Source organism: Rana temporaria, chromosome 13, assembly GCF_905171775.1.
Source record: "Rana temporaria chromosome 13, aRanTem1.1, whole genome shotgun sequence".
In the NCBI taxonomy this organism is placed as follows: Eukaryota; Metazoa; Chordata; class Amphibia; order Anura; family Ranidae; genus Rana; species Rana temporaria.
In genome coordinates, this window is record NC_053501.1 from 8246586 (window position 1) to 8264487 (window position 17902).

The 17902-nt window shown below is 48.9% G+C and overlaps 1 protein-coding gene across 6 annotated transcripts in view; it reads right to left on the reverse strand.

Annotated features, from left to right (window-relative positions):
- Positions 1-17902, reverse strand: part of EML5 (EMAP like 5) — a 183841-nt gene that overhangs the window by 165295 nt on the left and 644 nt on the right. The gene's annotated exons all lie outside the window — the stretch shown is intronic.

Consider the following 17902-nt stretch of genomic DNA (forward strand, 5'->3'; position numbering starts at 1 on the left):
TCTCTGCTGGTCCAGATGGAAAAAAAAAACGGATTACAAGAGCGCGGTTCCCTTCGCGGTGAAATTCGATGCTCTTTTTTACGAGCGCAATGGATTTCCCTCTGCGGAGAGGCTACCGCTGGCTGTGAGGGGTGTCCAGGGACCGTCAGTTCAGAGGGGGGGCGCCGTCGTGGCTTCATTTAGCCCCGAATGGAGAGGTGACACACGACAATTCTACGGGGAGAAATACAATTACCAGATGATGGCAAATCAATCAGCTCTGACCACTGCGGAACCCGCAACGGGTGACGGGCGGAAGGAAAGAACTATAAACCACAAAATAGGATTTATGACATCTCCGGGAACGCCGTGATTGGTAATTAAAGAGATTGGACGGGCAGGATGGAGGTGAAATAAAAACTGAGACCTTCAGAATATCCCCGGGGTAGATGTGCCAGTCCAGTGGCGGTGTGTCCATAAGGGCATCACGCACAGCTTTCTTTCTCACTCTTGAGAGTTTGCCAGGTATGGGGGGAGGGGGGGGGGGGGGAGTCATAAGAGAGCCAATGAGAGCTGCAGAGCTGGAGGTGTGCCTCTGTGTAAATCCAGGTAGTGAACAGGTAGCAGCTTCAGCTGCCCACAGTTAAAATGGCTGCAGCCAGACTCAGCGGAGGGAGATTTCTGCAGCATATTTGGCGAGTACAGAATCACGGTATATATAAAATAAATGCAATGCGGTTGGAGGGAAGCTTCAGAATGGCAAAGATGTTTTTATTACAAATTATGTGAGCAGACTGCAGTTCCTCTTTAAGCGACTTTGAGTGTGACATGGTTGTTGGTGCCAGGCCGGCTGGTCTGAGTATTTCTGGGATTTTCACACACAACCATCTCTCGGGTTTACAGAGAATGGTGTGAAAAAGAGAAAATATCCAGTGAGCGGCAGCTGTGTGGAGGAAAATGCCTTGTTGATGTCAGAGGAGAATGGGCAGACTGGTTCCAGATGATAGAAAGGCAATAGAAACTCAAACAGCCACTCGTTACTCGTTTGTTTACAGCGCAGTCGTTTCTTTTTTATATCCGTGTATTTAAATGTTACTATTTAGCTTTAATAATGTTTTTCAATGAATACATAAACTGCCTAAACAGCATTTTATTTTTTATTTGCTTTAACCGTTGGCTCGCGCTTTCGCCAAGTCACCAGGGAGATGTCATGAAATACCAGTTGGGTTTTAAAGATGGTGAAAATAGTACCGAGTGTCATTTATCTAATACTGCAAAAGGAGGATTAGACACTTGGCTGCAGCTGACACAACCAATAATGATCAGCGTGAAAGACGCCAACACTAACGCGGCTTTTAAGATGAAAGGGACGACAGCGCGAGCGAAAAAGTGCGCAAAACGACTCTGCTAAGGTCAGGTAGAATTGGAATGGACACAATAAGCTCAGCTGACATTTCACCGGATTCATCTGTCACAGCGACTTATATTAAGGTACATAAAAAGCTCTATTATACAGTATACAGCATGTTTTGGGCTAAACTGCAGCTGTGAAGGAACTACAAGTGTCAGCATGCCCTCATAATAGTCCATGTAGGACGTGCAGCTGCATTCTGGCTTGTCCAGCTTGTGTTACAATATTTATACCCCATTCCTATTAGTCTGTACAGATTCCTTACATCCCTATTGGATATATGAAACATAAGAATGTAAATGTGATACAATGTATTTAGAGGTCTTCTTCCAATCAAAAGTAACTGACTCTTCTTATATAATAGTCTTGTCTGGCTGCCTCCTTGCAGACTAGTGTGAGGGACCAATAAAGCAGTTTTCTCAATGTAGTAGGAGGAGTGGGCAGCAGTGTAGTAGGAGTGGGCAGTGCAAGTAGGAGTTGGCAGCAATGTAGTAGGAGGAGTGGGCAGTGGGGCAGTAGGAGTCGGCAGCAATTTAGTAGAGTGGGCAGCAGTGTAGAAGGAGGAGTGGGCAGCAGTGTAGGAGGAGGAGTGGGCAGCAGTGTAGGAGGAGGAGTGGGCAGTGGGGCAGTAGGAGAAGTCGGCAGCAATTTAGTAGAGTGGGCAGCAGTGTAGTAGGAGGAGTGGGCAGCAGTGTAGTAGGAGGAGTGGGCAGCAGTGTAGTAGGAGGAGTAGGCAGTGGGGCAGTAGGAGTCGGCAGCAATTTAGTAGAGTGGGCAGCAGTGTAGTAGGAGGAGTGGGCAGCAGTGTAGGAGGAGGAGTGGGCAGCAGTGTAGGAGGAGTGGGCAGCAGTGTAGGAGGAGGAGGAGTGGGCAGCAGTGTAGTAGGAGGAGTGGGCAGCAGTGTCGAAGGAGGAGTGGGCAGTAGGAGTCGGCATCAATGAAATACAGTGGGCAGCAGTGTAGTAGGAGGAGTGGGCAGCAGTGTAGCAAGAGGAGTGGGCAGCAGTGTAGTAGGAGGAGTGGGCAGCAGTGTAGTAGGAGGAGTGGGCAGTAGGTAGCATAGAGAGAAGGTGGTATAGAGGGAATGAGTAGAAGGTGGTATAGAGGGAATGAGTAGAAGGTGGTGTAGAGGGAATGAGTAGAAGGTGGTGTAGAGGGAATGAGTAGAAGGTGGTGTAGAGGGAATGAGTAGAAGGTGGTGTAGAGGGAATGAGTAGAAGGTGGTGTAGAGGGAATGAGTAGAAGGTGGTGTAGAGGGAATGAGTAGAAGGTGGTATAGAGGGAATGAGTAGAAGGTGGTATAGAGGGAATGAGTAGAAGGTGGTGTAGAGGGAATGAGTAGAAGGTGGTATAGAGGGAACGAGTAGAGGGTGGTATAGAGGGAATGAGTAGAAGGTGGTATAGAGGGAATGAGTAGAAGGTGGTGTAGAGGGAATGAGTAGAAGGTGGTATAGAGGGAATGAGTAGAAGGTGGTGTAGAGGGAATGAGTAGAAGGTGGTGTAGAGGGAATGAGTAGAAGGTGGTATAGAGGGAATGAGTAGAAGGTGGTATAGAGGGAATGAGTAGAAGGTGGTATAGAGGGAATGAGTAGAAGGCGGTGTAGGTGTGGTGGTCGGATTCTTTTAAACAGAAGAAAGATTTTTCATAGCAAACATCAACATGATTCTTATAAATACTTCAGAAGTCCAGAACACATAGTGCAGAACACAGAGAGCCCTGGGCATGTCACCATGTCATGTTGGAGGTGGCAGAGGAGGGGCAGTCACCCAATACCAGCTTAAATAAGTCCCATAGTACAGACAGGACAGGGAGCTGTCCACACTGAGCAGTGCTGAAAAGGCTCCACTCACCAGCTGCTGCTCACCCACAAGAGCCGATCATTTTCCCTCCGCAGCCTTCATCTGTGACCAGCCAAACATGAAATATACATTAATTGGGGTTGATTTACTAAAGGCAAATTCACTGTGCTCTACAAGTGCATTGCAAGTTCACTTGGAAGTGCGGCTCTGCTGATTTCAATCATCCAATCACGTGCAAGCAAAAATTCTGTTATTTATTTTCCTTGCACGTCCCTCTCAGATCTTCAGTGGCTGCACTTCCAAATGCACAGTGGATTAGCCTTTAGTAAATAACCCCCCATAGTCTAATGTGGGTGAAGATGAGTGTTAAACATCACCACTAACTTTAAAAATGCATTGATTACTGTGAAAATGACAATTGCAGTTTAGGAGTTAACCACTAAGGGGCGCTGTAGGGGTGAAGTGCGACCTCATATGTGTTTCTAACTGTAGGGGGGCGGGGCTGGACGTGTGACGTCATTGTCTGTTCCCTGATATAGGTAAAGACGATCAATCAGTGACAGTGCCACTGTGAAGAACGGGGAAGGTGTGTTAACACACACCTCTCCTCGTTCTTCAGCTCCTGTGACCGATCGCGGGACACCGGCGGCGATCGGGTCCGCAGGTCCCGGAGCTTCGGACCGGGTCTCGTGCGCGCGACCCACAGCTAGGCTCTTAAAGGCGACGTACCTGTACGTGCCTGTGCCCAGCTGTGCCATTCTGCCGACGTATATGTGCAGGAGGTGGTCCTTAAGTGGTTAATTCCCTGACGTCATCCACTAAACAAGGGAAGGGGGTCGGATATCTTCTAAAAGGTAGAGTTGGACATTAAAAGCACTGGGAGGGGGGGGGGGGTCATCTACTACACGAAGGAAGGGGCAGGATAGCTACAAAGGTGGAGCAGAGCTTTAAAGTACTGGGGGGGGGGGGGGGCATCTGTTATGGGAAGGACGAGGAAGAATTTCTACAAAGATGAAGTTGTGCTTTAAAGCACTGGGGGGGGTCATCTACTACATCAGGGGTCTCCAAACTGCGGCCCGAGTGCCAGACGTGGCCCTTCGCTAGCTTCTATCCGGCCCTTGGGGCACTATTCCTTCCACTGTCACCATCAATAGGGGCACTCTTTCTTCCACTGATACCAATGATGGTATACTATTCCTCCTACCAATAGGGGGCACTACCCCTCCTATTGACCACCAATCCTGAGGCCATCTTTATTCTCACTGATGCTGCCATTTTTTGCCCCTGCCGGCCACAACCCGTCTCTCCTAAAGTCTAAAAGGACAATAAACTGGCCCTTTGTTTAAAAAGTTTGGAGACCCCTGTACTACATGAAGGAAATGGCAGAAAATCTACAAAAAGGTCGAGTTGCGCTTTAACAGCTTGCCAACCCCCGCACGAGGATATACGTCGGCAGAATGGCACGGCTGCGCAAATGGGCATATATATACACGTCCCCTTTAATTTGCGAGCTGTGTGGTGGCGCACTCGCAGCCCTGTCGCGAGCTCCGTGACCGTGCCCGCGGACTCGATGTCCGCCGGTGTCCCGCGATCGGGTCACAGAGCTGAAGAACGGGGAGATGTCATTGTAAACACAACATCTCCCCGTTCTTCCTAGTGACATGTCACTGATCGTCTGTTCCCTGTCATCGGGAATAGCGATCAGTGACGTGCAACGGCAAGCCACGCCCCCTAACAGTGAGAATCACTTCCTAGGTCACACTAACACCTTCAGCGCCCCCTACAGGTTAACCCCTTCACTGCCAGTGTAATTTTCACAGTAAACAATGCATTTTTTTAGCACTGATAGCTGTAAAAATGACAGTGGTCCCAAAATGGTGTCAAAAGTGTCCGATGTGTCCGCCATAATGTCGCAGTCATGATAAAAAAAAAAAACGCTGATCGCCACCATTACTAGTAAAAAAAAAAAAAAATCATAATAAAAATGCCATAAAACTATCCCCTATTTTGTAAACGCTATAACTTGTGCAAACCAATCGATAAAAGCTTATTGCGATTTTTTTACCAAAAATATGTAGAAGAATACGTATCGGCCTAAACTGAGGAAAAAAAGTTTTTTAATATATTTTTTGGGGGATATTTATTATAGCAAAAAGTAAAAAATATTGAATGTTTTTCAAAATTGTCGCTCTATTTTTGTTTATAGCGCAAAAAATAAAAACCGCAGAGGTGATCAAATACCACCAAAAGAAAGCTCTATTTGTGGGGGAAAAAGGACGTCAATTTTGTTTGGGAGCCACGTCGCACGTCCACGCAATTATCAGTTAAAGAGACACAGTGCCAAGTCGCAAAAAGTGGCCTGGTCCTTGGCCAGCGAAATGGTCTGGGGCTTAAGTGCTTAAAGTACTGGGAGGCGGGGTCCATCTACTACAGGAGAGATGGGGCAGGATTTATACAGGGGTGGGGGTGTGCTTTAAAGCAATGGATGTTCACCACAAGAATGGACTGGCCATCGGGACTACCGGGAGATTCCCGGTGGGCCGATGGCTCAGTGGGCCGGTCGGAGGTCCGCAGCGATCTACCCGTCAATCGCCGACAGCTGGTGCCTGATGGGTAGATAGAGATTAGCCAGCATGCAGAGTAGCGCAGGAAGCGTGTGTTCTCAAGTCATGCTGCGGCTACTCCCCGCCCCCTCCTCTCTTCTCATTCATCCACATTTTCCTGTGACACGATCTGGGATGGACGAGAAGAGAGGAGGGACCGCCGGGGAACAGCCGCAGCATGACTTGAGCACGCACGCTTCCATGGGCTACTCTGCATGCTGGCTGCGAAACCATGTGCCATGATGTGTAAGGTGCCCCGTGTCCTGATGTGCTATATGCCCTGATGTGCCATGTGCCCCACGCCCTGATGTGCCCCGTGTCCTGATGTACTATGTGCCCTGATTTGCTATGTGCCCTGTGCTCCGATGTGCTATGTGCTATGTGCCCCGTGTCCTGATGTGCCCTGATCTGATGTGCCCGTGTCCTGATGTGCCCCGTGCTCTGTCTTATGTGCCCTGTTGTGCTATGTGCCCCGTGTCCTGATGTGCTCTGTGCCCTTTTGTGCTATGTGCCCCGTGCCCTAATGTGCCCTGTTGTGCTATGTGCCCCAAGCCCTGATGTGCTCCATGCCCTGATGTGCGATGTGCCCTGAGCCCTGATGTGCTATGTGCCATATGCCCCGATGTGCTACGTGCCCTGATGTGCTATGTGCCACGTGCCCTGATGTGCCATGTGTCCCATGCCCTGACGTGCCCCGTGTCCTGATGTGCTATGTGCCCTGATCTGATGCGCCCCATGTCCTGATGTGCTCCGTGCCCTGTTGTGCTATGTGCCCCGTGCCCCGATGTGCTCTGTGCCCTGATGTGCTATGTGCCCTGATGTGCTCCGTGCCCCCAGCCCTGATGTGCTATGTGCCCTGACCTGATGTGCCATGTGTCCTGATGTGCTATGTACCCCGTGTCCTGATGTGCTATGTGCCCTGACCTGATGTTCCCCCGTGTCCTGATGTGCTATGTACCCCGTGTCCTGATGTGCCCTGACCTGATGTGCCCCATGTCCTGATGTGCTATGTACCCCGTGTCCTGATGTGCTATGTGCCCTGATGTGCTCCGTGCCCCCAGCCCCCAGCCCTGTGCTATGTGCCCTGATGTGCTATGTGCCCTGACCTGATGTGCCCCGTGTCCTGATGTGCTATGTACCCCGTGTCCCGATGTGCTATGTACCCCGTGTCCCGATGTGCTATGTGCCCTGTGCCCCAATGTGCCGAGTGGCCTGATGGGCTATTTGCCAGATGTGCTATGTGCCCAGATGTGCTATGTGCCCCGATGTGCTATGTGCCCCAATGTGCTATGTGCCCCAATGTGCTATGTGCCCCAATGTGCTATGTGCCCCAATGTGCTATGTGCCCCAATGTGCTATGTGCCCCAATGTGCTATGTGCCCCAATGTGCTATGTGCCCCAATGTGATCTGATGTGCCCCAATGTGATCTGATGTGCCCCAATGTGATCTGATGTGCCCCAATGTGATCTGATGTGCCCCAATGTGATCTGATGTGCCCCAATGTGATCTGATGTGCCCCAATGTGATCTGATGTGCCCCAATGTGATCTGATGTGCCCCGATGTGATCTGATGTGCCCCGATGTGATCTGATGTGCCCCGATGTGATCTGATGTGCCCCGATGTGATCTGATGTGCCCCGATGTGATCTGATGTGCCCCGATGTGATCTGATGTGCCCCGATGTGATCTGATGTGCCCCGATGTGATCTGATGTGCCCCGTGCCCTGATGTGCTGTGATGGGCCCTGATGTGCTGTGCCCTGTACCCTGATGTGCCCCTAAATAAAGTGCTCCCTGCATGCACAGTAGAACATTGGACAGAGCCACCAGTCTTCCTCTGTAGTTACTGGGACGCAGGGGCGATGTCCCCCGTGCCGCAGTGGTGTCACCAGTTCCTAGTTAATAGAAATGGCGTTTATAAATAAAAAAAAATACTGTACATATTTGCTTTTACTGCGTATGGCTCAGAGGTACGCTTTAATGACAGAGGTCATCTAAGGATGAAAGGTTCCGTGCGCAGGCTCGTTAATCAGGCTCATGATGGATGATGTATATCCAGGAAACACCCCACGCATTTCACTTAATGTAACGCAAGCCGCTGGTACTGAAGTACGTCGCACTCATCCGCCCGAGTCTAACAGGGCATACTATGCAGAACATGTTAGTGAAACGCAACACTCAACGGTAAGACAAGCCCGACGGATCACATGACCGTATTATACAAAACGCCAGCTTTACCGTCACACCCGAGTGCAACAAGTGGCACCTGCTGCATCCCTGGCAGGACACACGACAGTAACAAAAGCAACACACAAAAGAATTGTTTGTATCTAAAATTCTCACATACAAAACTACCCTCAATACAATATTTATAAAAGAACTAATAACAAGATCTTTCTGTGAAAATAAACACGACAGCCAGAGGCGCCTGAGCAAAAAAAAAAAACTTTACATTTTAGTTACTTTGTCTCCTCAAATTGTTACCGAGCAAAAAATAATAATAAAAAATAATAATAAAAAATAAAAAATAATAATAATACAAAATAATAATAATAAATAATAATAAGGCCTCATGTTTTTATACGTTTAACCACTTCAGCCTCGGAGGATTTGGCTGCCCAATGACTGGCCCATTTTTTGCGTCGCTTTAACGGACAATTGCGCGGTCGTGCAACGTGGCACCCAAAAAAAATTGGACGTCCTTTTTTTTCCCACAAATAGAGCTTTTTTTTTGTGGTATTTGATAACCTCTGCGGTTTTAATTTTTTGCGCTATAAACAAAAATAGAGCGACAATTTTGAAAAAAAATCTATTTTTTACTTTTTGCTATAATAAATATCGCCAAAAATATATTAAAAAAAATGTTTTTACTATAAAACAAAAAAAAAAAAAAGTGACAATTTAAAAAAAATAATAAATAAATAAATGCAATATTTTGTACTTTTTGCTACAATTAATATCCCCAAAAATATATTGAACAAAAAAAAGTTTAGGCCACTACATATTCTTCCACATCAGGGATATGCAATTAGCGGACCTCCAGCTGTTGCAAAACTACAAGTCCCATCATGCCTCTGCCTCTGGGTGTCATGCTTGTGGCTGTCAGAGTCTCGCTATGCCTCATGGCACTTGTAGTTCTGCAACAGCTGGAGGTCCGCTAATTGCATATCCCTGTTCTACATAGTTTTGTTAAAAAAAAATAAAAAAAAAATTGCAATAAGCGGATATTGATTGGTTTGCACAAAAGTTATATTATAGCGTCTACAAAATAGGGGATAGATTTATAGCATTTTTTTTTTTACTAGTTATGGCAGCGATCAACGATTTGTATCGTGACTGCGACATTATGGCGGAAACATTGGACACTTTTGACGCTATTTGGGACCATTATACAGCAATCAGTGCTATAAAAATTAACCGATTACTGTGTAAATGACACTGGCAGGGAAGGGGTTAACCACTAGGGGTGATGAAGAGGTTAAGTGTGTCCTAGGGAGTGGTTCCAACTGTGTGGGGGATGGGCTACATGTGACACGACACTGATCACTGCTCCTTATGACAGGGAACAGTAGATCAGTGCCTTGTCACTAGGCAGAACAGGGAAATGCCTTGTTTACAGAGGCATCCCCCTGTTCTGCTTCTCCAACACGATCGCGGGACACCAGTGGACATCGAGTCCGTGGGCCCCGCGGGCACGGTCATGGGGAGTGTGGCGGGTGCGAACCTTTAAAACCCCTTTAAGCACCAGTGATTTACAAACACTTTAACCACTTAAGGACCGCCGCACGATCATTTACGTTGACAGAATGGCACGGCTTGGCAAATGGGCGTACAGGTACATCCCCTTTAATTTGCCGCCGTGTGGTCGCGCCCACTGATCGAAGGTTCCCTCTCATCCGGAGCAGCGATCAGTGACATGTCACTCGTAGTCACGCCCCCTAACAGTTAGAATCACTCCCTGGGACACACTTAACCCCTTCAGCACCCCCAACAGGGCGCTCGCTGTTCACTTAGTGCTGTGTTAGGAAAGCGAATGAATCACCTTTCCTAACACTGAACCGCCTCTCAGCCAATCAGGTGCTCGGGTCTGAAACGACAGGCGCGGTGATTGGACGCCGCCCATCAGGCGTCCAATCATAGCAGAGGATGGGAGAGGACATTGAGGAGCGTGGAGGATATCGCGAGAAAAGGTAAGTGCTGGGTGGGCGGGGGATGCAAAGTGGCAGCATTTGATGGGCACGGTAGCGACAATTGATGGCACACTGGCAGCAATTGGTGGGCACAGTAGCGGCAGTTGATGGCACACTGGCAGCAATTGGTGGGCACAGTAGCGGCAGTTGATGGGCACACTGGCAGCAGTTGATGGGCACAGTAGTGGCAATTGATGGGCACAGTGGCGGCAGATGATGGTGTTTTTTTTTCAGTTTGTTTGCACCCCCCAAAGATTTTGAGCACCAGCCGCCACTGGTCATCAGCTGTCAGCGGGCTTCTTATTTATGTCTGATCCTTTTTTTGGTGAATAAGTAGGGGTAAATTGTTCCCAATACAAATTCACATATGGGGGGGGGGGGGGGGAAATCGGTTTTAAGAGCCAGTTCACCCCTAGACGTAGTTCCATGCGCTTTTTTTATGCACTAAAAATGCATGCACAGCGTTTTCCCCATGTATTCCAAAGGCTCTAGTTCACACCATGCAGTCAGATTCCGGTGCACAAACTGACTGCATGGTGCGACACTGCGCATGCATTATGTGCAGAAAAAAATCACACGGAACTGCGTCTGGTGTAAACTAGCACTAAAAGCAGGTGCTTGAAATTTTTTGTTTTATTGCACTCAATGGCCTGGATTCATCAAGCTGCAAATACACATAAGGCATGCCATAATGACATACAATAATATTACTCAAGGGACCACTTTGGCATGCCTTATTTATCCATTAAGAGGTCCTAAGAGCTCCTGCAGATCAGGGCTATTAATATTGGTTTATCAATCCACACAATACATTACAACTACTATTAATATATACATCTTTTACACTAAATAAAGGGAGGGAGTAATAACAAGCGCATCGGTAATATACAACATTAAGTCTATTACTCAGTATAGGGAGACGTGACCAGAGATACTGTGCAGGATTCTGAGGATGTCCTCTCTTATCTACCTGAAAGGGAAGGGCGCAGCAGCAGCTGTCAATATGTTCTAATGATTTCCAAGGACAAGGTTGCTTAGTCAATGTACTAAGCTTGTCATTCTCAACAGAGCTTTGTAGTGCCACAATGAAATAAATGATAGATAAATGAGAGAGAGAGGGGGGGGGGGGGGAGGAGAGAGAGAGAGAGAGAGAGAGAGAGAGAGGGGAGAGAGAGACACAGAGAGAGAGAGAGAGAGAGAGAGAGAGAGACACAGAGAGAGAGAGAGAGAGAGAGAGAGAGACACACACACACACACACACACACACACAGACAGAGACAGAGAGGGAGAGAGAGAGAGAGAGAGAGAGAGAGAGAGAGAGAGAGAGAGAGAGAGAGAGAGAGAGAGAGAGAGAGAGAGAGAGAGAGACACACACACACAGACAGACAGAGAGACAGACAGAGAGAGAGAGAGAGAGAGAGAGAGAGAGAGAGAGAGAGAGACACAGACAGACAGAGAGACACAGACAGACAGGAAGAGGAGAGAAAGAGGAAGAGGAGAGAAAGAGGAAGAGTAAGAGAAAGAGGAAGAGTAAGAGAAAGAGGAAGAGTAAGAGAAAGAGGAAGAGTAAGAGAAAGAGGAAGAGGAAGAGTAAGAGGAAGAGTAAGAGAAAGAGGAAGAGGAAGAGGAGAGAAAGAGGAAGAGGAGAGAAAGAGGAAGAGGAGAGAAAGAGGAAGAGTAAGAGAAAGAGGAAGAGTAAGAGAAAGAGGAAGAGTAAGAGAAAGAGGAAGAGTAAGAGAAAGAGAAAGAGGAAGAGTAAGAGAAAGAGGAAGAGTAAGAGAAAGAGGAAGAGGAAGAGGAGAGAAAGAGGAAGAGGAGAGAAAGAGGAAGAGGAGAGAAAGAGGAGAGAAAGAGGAAGAGGAGAGAAAGAGGAAGAGGAGAGAAAGAGGAAGAGGAGAGAAAGAGGAGAGAAAGAGGAAGAGGAGAGAAAGAGGAAGAGGAGAGAAAGAGGAAGGAGGAGAGAAAGAGGAAGGAGGAGAGAAAGAGTAAGAGGAGAGAAAGAGGAAGAGGAGAGAAAGAGGAAGAGTAAGAGGAGAGAAAGAGTAAGAGTAAGAGGAGAGAGAGGAAGAGTAAGATGAGAGAGGAAGAGTGAGAGGAAGAGTAAGAGGAGAGAGAGGAAGAGTAAGAGGAGAGAGAGGAAGAGTAAGAGGAGAGAGAGGAAGAGTAAGAGGAGAGAGAGGAAGAGTAAGAGGAGAGAGAGGAAGAGAATGTTGATGACACAAGCCACCAAGCAGGTGCTGAAAATCAGAGGAATTTCCAAGGACATCTGTATCCAGGAAGAGATATTTTAGGTATCTAAGACAGTCGATATGATAAAGTTTTACGTTTGCCCCTACCTCTCAGGGCCAGGGGTCACGGGGGAAGATAGGACTCATCAAACTGAATTATGTGCAAGCTCAGCCCTTTAATTATTGGGGCCAAATCTGGGCTCCAAACATGGGCACCTGCTGAAATTTTTTCAGGGAGGGGCGCTTTGGCAGCAGCAATACACAGTCGCATTTAAACCTTTCTTCAAACGCCAACGGGGTTAGAAGCGACCCGCTAGCGGTCGAATAGTGCAGCTAAAACGCAACTTTACCGATAACGCAACCAGCTGGCAGTGTGAAATAGCTCTTGAGATAATTCAGCTTCACTCCATGCCCATATAAATATAGCCTAGAGAATATACAGACCCCCCTTCAGCACAGACCCATCCCTTCAGCACAGACCCATCCATTCAGCACAGACCCCCTTCAGCACAGACCCATCCATTCAGCACAGATGGACCCCCTTCAGCACAGACCCATCCATTCAGCACAGATGGACCCCCCTTCAGCACAGACCCCCTTCAGCACAGATGGACGCCCCATTCAGCACAAACCCCCGTCCCCATCCCATTCAGTACCTCAGATCAGTCATCAGTGCAGCACAGGCACAGCAGGTTCCCTCCCTCTTTGTACACAAACACTGGAGGGGAGGCAGCTTTAACCTGCTCGCTGTGCCTGTGTGACATCCAACCCGGGATCGCTCAGACAGCCCGTGGCCGCAAAACTCTTCAACACCTTCTCGATTTTCCAGGGGGGGGGGGTCAATTGCCCCCCCTTGCCCTATGGAGCGGACGCCCATGGCTCCCAATGTGGTAACCCATCTGTCCCTGCTTGAGGTGTCACTGGTGCTCCAGCCCGACACCTCAATCTAGGCTTACTGTGGAATAGATTGGACATTCTGTAATCAATGGGTGGCAACTTTGACACGCCAAGGCAGCAGCCCATCTGCCCCCGTTTCAAGATGTGTCTGGTGATGCAACCCTGACACAGCACTCCAGACTTACTCTGGGGGTAGGTTAGACCTTTGATAATCCTGAGACAAGCTCAATCCTTAAATTATTAAGGTGGCAATTTATCTCTTTCTGTTTGGGGTGTCTCTGGTGATGGAATTCTGAAGCATCACCCTGCACTTATTCTGGGGTAGTAAGGATATTCTTTAATCCCTAGACAAGCTTCACCCTTTAAACATGGGTGGCAACTACGGTCCGCCAAGGCGGCACCTCATCTGTTCCTATTCGGGGGATGTCTCTAGTAATGCAGCCCTGACACAGCAGACCTGATCTAGGGTAGGTTGGACCTCCTGTAATCCTTGGGCAAACCTAACCCATGAAACAAGTGTGGCAACTTTGGAGCACCAAGGTGTCAGCTCATCTGTCCCTTATCGGAAATGTCTCTGGTGATCCAACCCTGACACCGCACTCTGGACTAAAGCCCCATACACATTATTAAATGCAGATTTTCCGTCTTCAGATTTACCAAAGCCCAAGGGTCTGCCTTATTGCATTCAGATTGAAACTCTTAAAGTGGAGGTTCACCCTTTAAAAAAAATTCTGACATCACACGGAGTCGAGCCATCCTACCGACAGAATGCCGGTGTTTTTTTTTTTTCTCAGCACATACCTCGTTATCAGGATTTTCACCTCACGGCAATCCCGCGGGAGTGGGCGTTCCCAAGCACTGCCTGTGATTGACAGGCTTCCGAACGGCGCATACTGCACGTCACAGGTTGCCGACAGAACCCGAACGTCGGTGCGCAGGCGCCGTATAGAGCCGCAACGACGTTCGGGTTTTTCGGCAACCTGTGACGCGCAGTATGCGCCGTTCGGAAGCCTGTCAATCACAGGCAGTGCTTGGGAACGCCCACTCCCACGGGATTGCCGTGAGGTGAAAATCCTGATAACGAGGTATGTGCTGAGAAAAAAAAAAAAAAACACACCGGCATTCTGTCGGTAGGATGGCGCGACTCCGTGTGATGTCAGAAATTTTTTTGAGGGTGAACCTCCACTTTAAGGTTTGACCTCATATTATATGGTTTTGGTAAATCTGCAGAAAATCTAATAGCGTGTATGGGGCTTTACGCTGAGGGTAGGTTAGACTATCAATAATCCTGAGGCAAACTCAATCCTTTAATTATGGGGGCCATATTAGGGTTCCCCAAAAGTGGCAACCCATCTGTCCCCGTTTGGGGTGTCTCTGGTGATCCACAGTAATTCGGACTTGCTCTGGGGTAGGTTGGACATTCTGCAATCAATGGGGAAGTTTAACCCTTTAATTATAGGAGGCAATTTTGAATATGGGTGGCAACTTTTGACCGCCAAGGCAGCAGCCTATCTGTCCATTATTGGACATGTCCCTGGTGATCCAACCCTGACACATGACACCAGACTTACTCTCTGGGGGTAGGTTAGACTTTCTGAGGCAAGCTCAACCCTTTAATTATGGGGGCCAAATTTTAGGTCCCCCAAGGTGACAGTCTACCTGTCCCTCTCTTTGGTGATCCAACCCTGACACATCATGCCAGATTTACTCTGGGATAGCCTGGACATACTGTAATCCCTATGCAAGCCTAACCCTTCAAACATGTGTGGCAACTTTAGACCACCAAGGTGGCAGCTCATCTGTCCGTTATCGGAAATGTCTATGGACAGAGGACTTACTCTGGGGGTAGGTCAGACTTTCCGTAATCCCGAAGCCAGATCAACCCTTTAATTATGGGGGCCATATTTGGGTCCCACAAGGTGGCCACCCATTTGTCCCTGTTTGGGGATGCGTCTAGCAGTCCAGCCCTTACAGAGCAGACATACTCTAGGGTAGCTAGGATATTCTGTAATCCCTAGGCAAGCTTCACCCTTTAAACATGAGTGGCAACTACAGACCGCCAAGGCGGCAGCTCATCTGTTCCTATTCGGGGATGTCTCTAGTGATCCAGCCCTGGCACAGCAGACCTGATCTGTGGTAGGTTGGACCTTCTGCAATCCTTGGTCAAATCTAACCCAGGAAACATGGGGGGCAACTTTGGACTACCAAGGTGGCAGCCAGGGGAGGGCTGGCAGCCTTAGGCCTGGGGGGAAAAGTTCAGTCAATTGGCCCATTGAACCCGCCGAATCCGCTCACCATCCATGGCCCATCTGGTTTTTCAATGCAGCCAACTCCAGTGCCCATCAATGCAGCCTGATCACTGGGGCAGGTTACATGGGGTGTATGGGGGGGGGGGGTCAGCTATGGGTGTCAGGGTCTCTCACCACAAAGATCTCAGCAGGTCCTTGCACGCCACGGCCTCCCGTGCGGGGGGGGGGGGTAATGGTCCTGGGGTCAAGTTGCAGCCAGCACATAGCCCTGCGTCCTGACTCCCTGGCACACCCTGCTTTCAGGAATCCAGTCTCTGGGAATTGTAGTTTCCTCTGTGCTGCTCTGTTTTCCACCCATCGGGAGCTTGAGTGTGGACTACAACTCCCAGAATGCAATAGCTAGTGGTCGGCCGCCGTGGCCATGCCCCCGGCCCAACTTCCTAGACCAGAAAAAAAGAAAAAAGAATATGGTAGTGGGCAGTGGCTGCCGGCTATAAGTCAGAGCAGCCTGGGAGGCAATTGCCACCCTGCCCCCCAGCCCAGCCCTCCCCTGGTGGCAGCCCATCTGTCCATTATCGGAAATGTCTCTGGTGATCCAACCCTGACGCAGCACTCTGGACTTACTCTAGGGCAGGGGTCTTCAAACTACGGCCCTCCAGTTGTTTAGGAACTACAATTCCCATCATGCCCAGTCATGCCCGTGAATGTCAGAGGTTTACAATGCCTCATGGGATGTGTAGTTCTACAACAGGTGGAGGGACGTAGTTTGGAGATCCCTGCTCTAGGGGTAGGTTAGGACTTTTCGATAATCCAGAGGCAAGCTCAACCCTTTGATTATGGGGGCCATTTTTTTAGCCCCCCTAAGGTGGCAACCTGTCTCTTATTAGGAATGTCTCTGGTGATCCAACCCTGACGTAGCACTCTGGACTTACTTTAGGGGTAGGTTAGACTTTTCGATAATCCAGAGGCAAGCTCAACCCTTTAACTATGGGGGTCATATTTTTAGCCCCCCCCCCAAGGTGGCAACCTGTCTCTTATTGGGAATGTCTTCGGTGATCCAGCCCCGACACAGAACCCCAGACCTACTCTGGGGTATGTTGGACAAACTGTAATCCCCAGACAAGCTTCACCCTTTAAACATGGGTGGCAAATACAGAGCGCCAAGGCGGCAGCCCATCTGTTCCTATTCGGGGATGTCTCTAGTGATCCAGCCCTGACACAGCAGACCTAATCTGTGGTAGGTTGGACCTTCTACAATCCTTGGTCAAACCTAACCCAGCAAACATGGGGGGCAACTTTAGACTACCAAGGTGGCAGCCCATCTGTCCATTATCGGAAATGTCTCTGGTGATCCAACCCTGACGTAGCACTCTGGACTTACTTTAGGGGTAGGTTAGACTTTTCGATAATCCAGAGGCAAGCTCAACCCTTTAACTATGGGGGTCATATTTTTAGCCCCCCCCCCCCCAAGGTGGCAACCTGTCTCTTATTGGGAATGTCTTCGGTGATCCAGCCCCGACACAGAACCCCAGACCTACTCTGGGGTATGTTGGACAAACTGTAATCCCCAGACAAGCTTCACCCTTTAAACATGGGTGGCAAATACAGAGCGCCAAGGCGGCAGCCCATCTGTTCCTATTCGGGGATGTCTCTAGTGATCCAGCCCTGACACAGCAGACCTAATCTGTGGTAGGTTGGACCTTCTACAATCCTTGGTCAAACCTAACCCAGGAAACATGGGGGGCAACTTTGGACTACCAAGGTGGCAGCCCATCTGTCCATTATCGGAAATGTCTCTGGTGATCCAACCCTGACGCAGCACTCTGGACTTACTCTAGGGCATGGGTCTTCAAACTACGGCCCTCCAGATGCTTAGGAACTACAATTCCCATCATGCCCAGTCATGCCCGTGAATGTCAGAGGTTTACAATGCCTCATGGGATGTGTAGTTCTACAACAGCTGGAGGGACGTAGTTTGGAGATCCATGCTCTAGGGGTAGGTTAGGACTTTTCGATAATCCAGAGGCAAGCTCAACCCTTTAATTATGGGGGCCATATTTTTAGCCCCCCTGTCTCTTATTGGGAATGTCCTTGGTGATCCAGCCCTGACACAGCAGACTTACTCTGGGGTAGGTTGGACCTTCTGCAATCCTTGGTCAAACCTAACCCAGCAAACATGGGGGGCAACTTTGGACTACCAAGGTGGCAGCCCATCTGTCCATTATCGGAAATGTCTCTGGTGATCCAACCCTGACACAGCACTCTGGACTTACTCTAGGGGTAGGTTAGACTTTTCGATAATCCAGAGGCAAGCTCAACCCTTTAATTATGGGGGCCATATTTTTTGCCCCCCCTAAGGTGGCAACCTGTCTCTTATTGGAAATGTCTTTGGTGATCCAGCCCTGACACAGAACTCCAGACCTATTCTGGGGTGTGTTGGACAAACTGTAATCCCCAGGCAAGCTTCACCCTTTAAACATGGGTGGCAAATACGGAGCGCCAAGGCGGCAGCCCATCTGTTCCTATTCGGGGACGTCTCTGATGC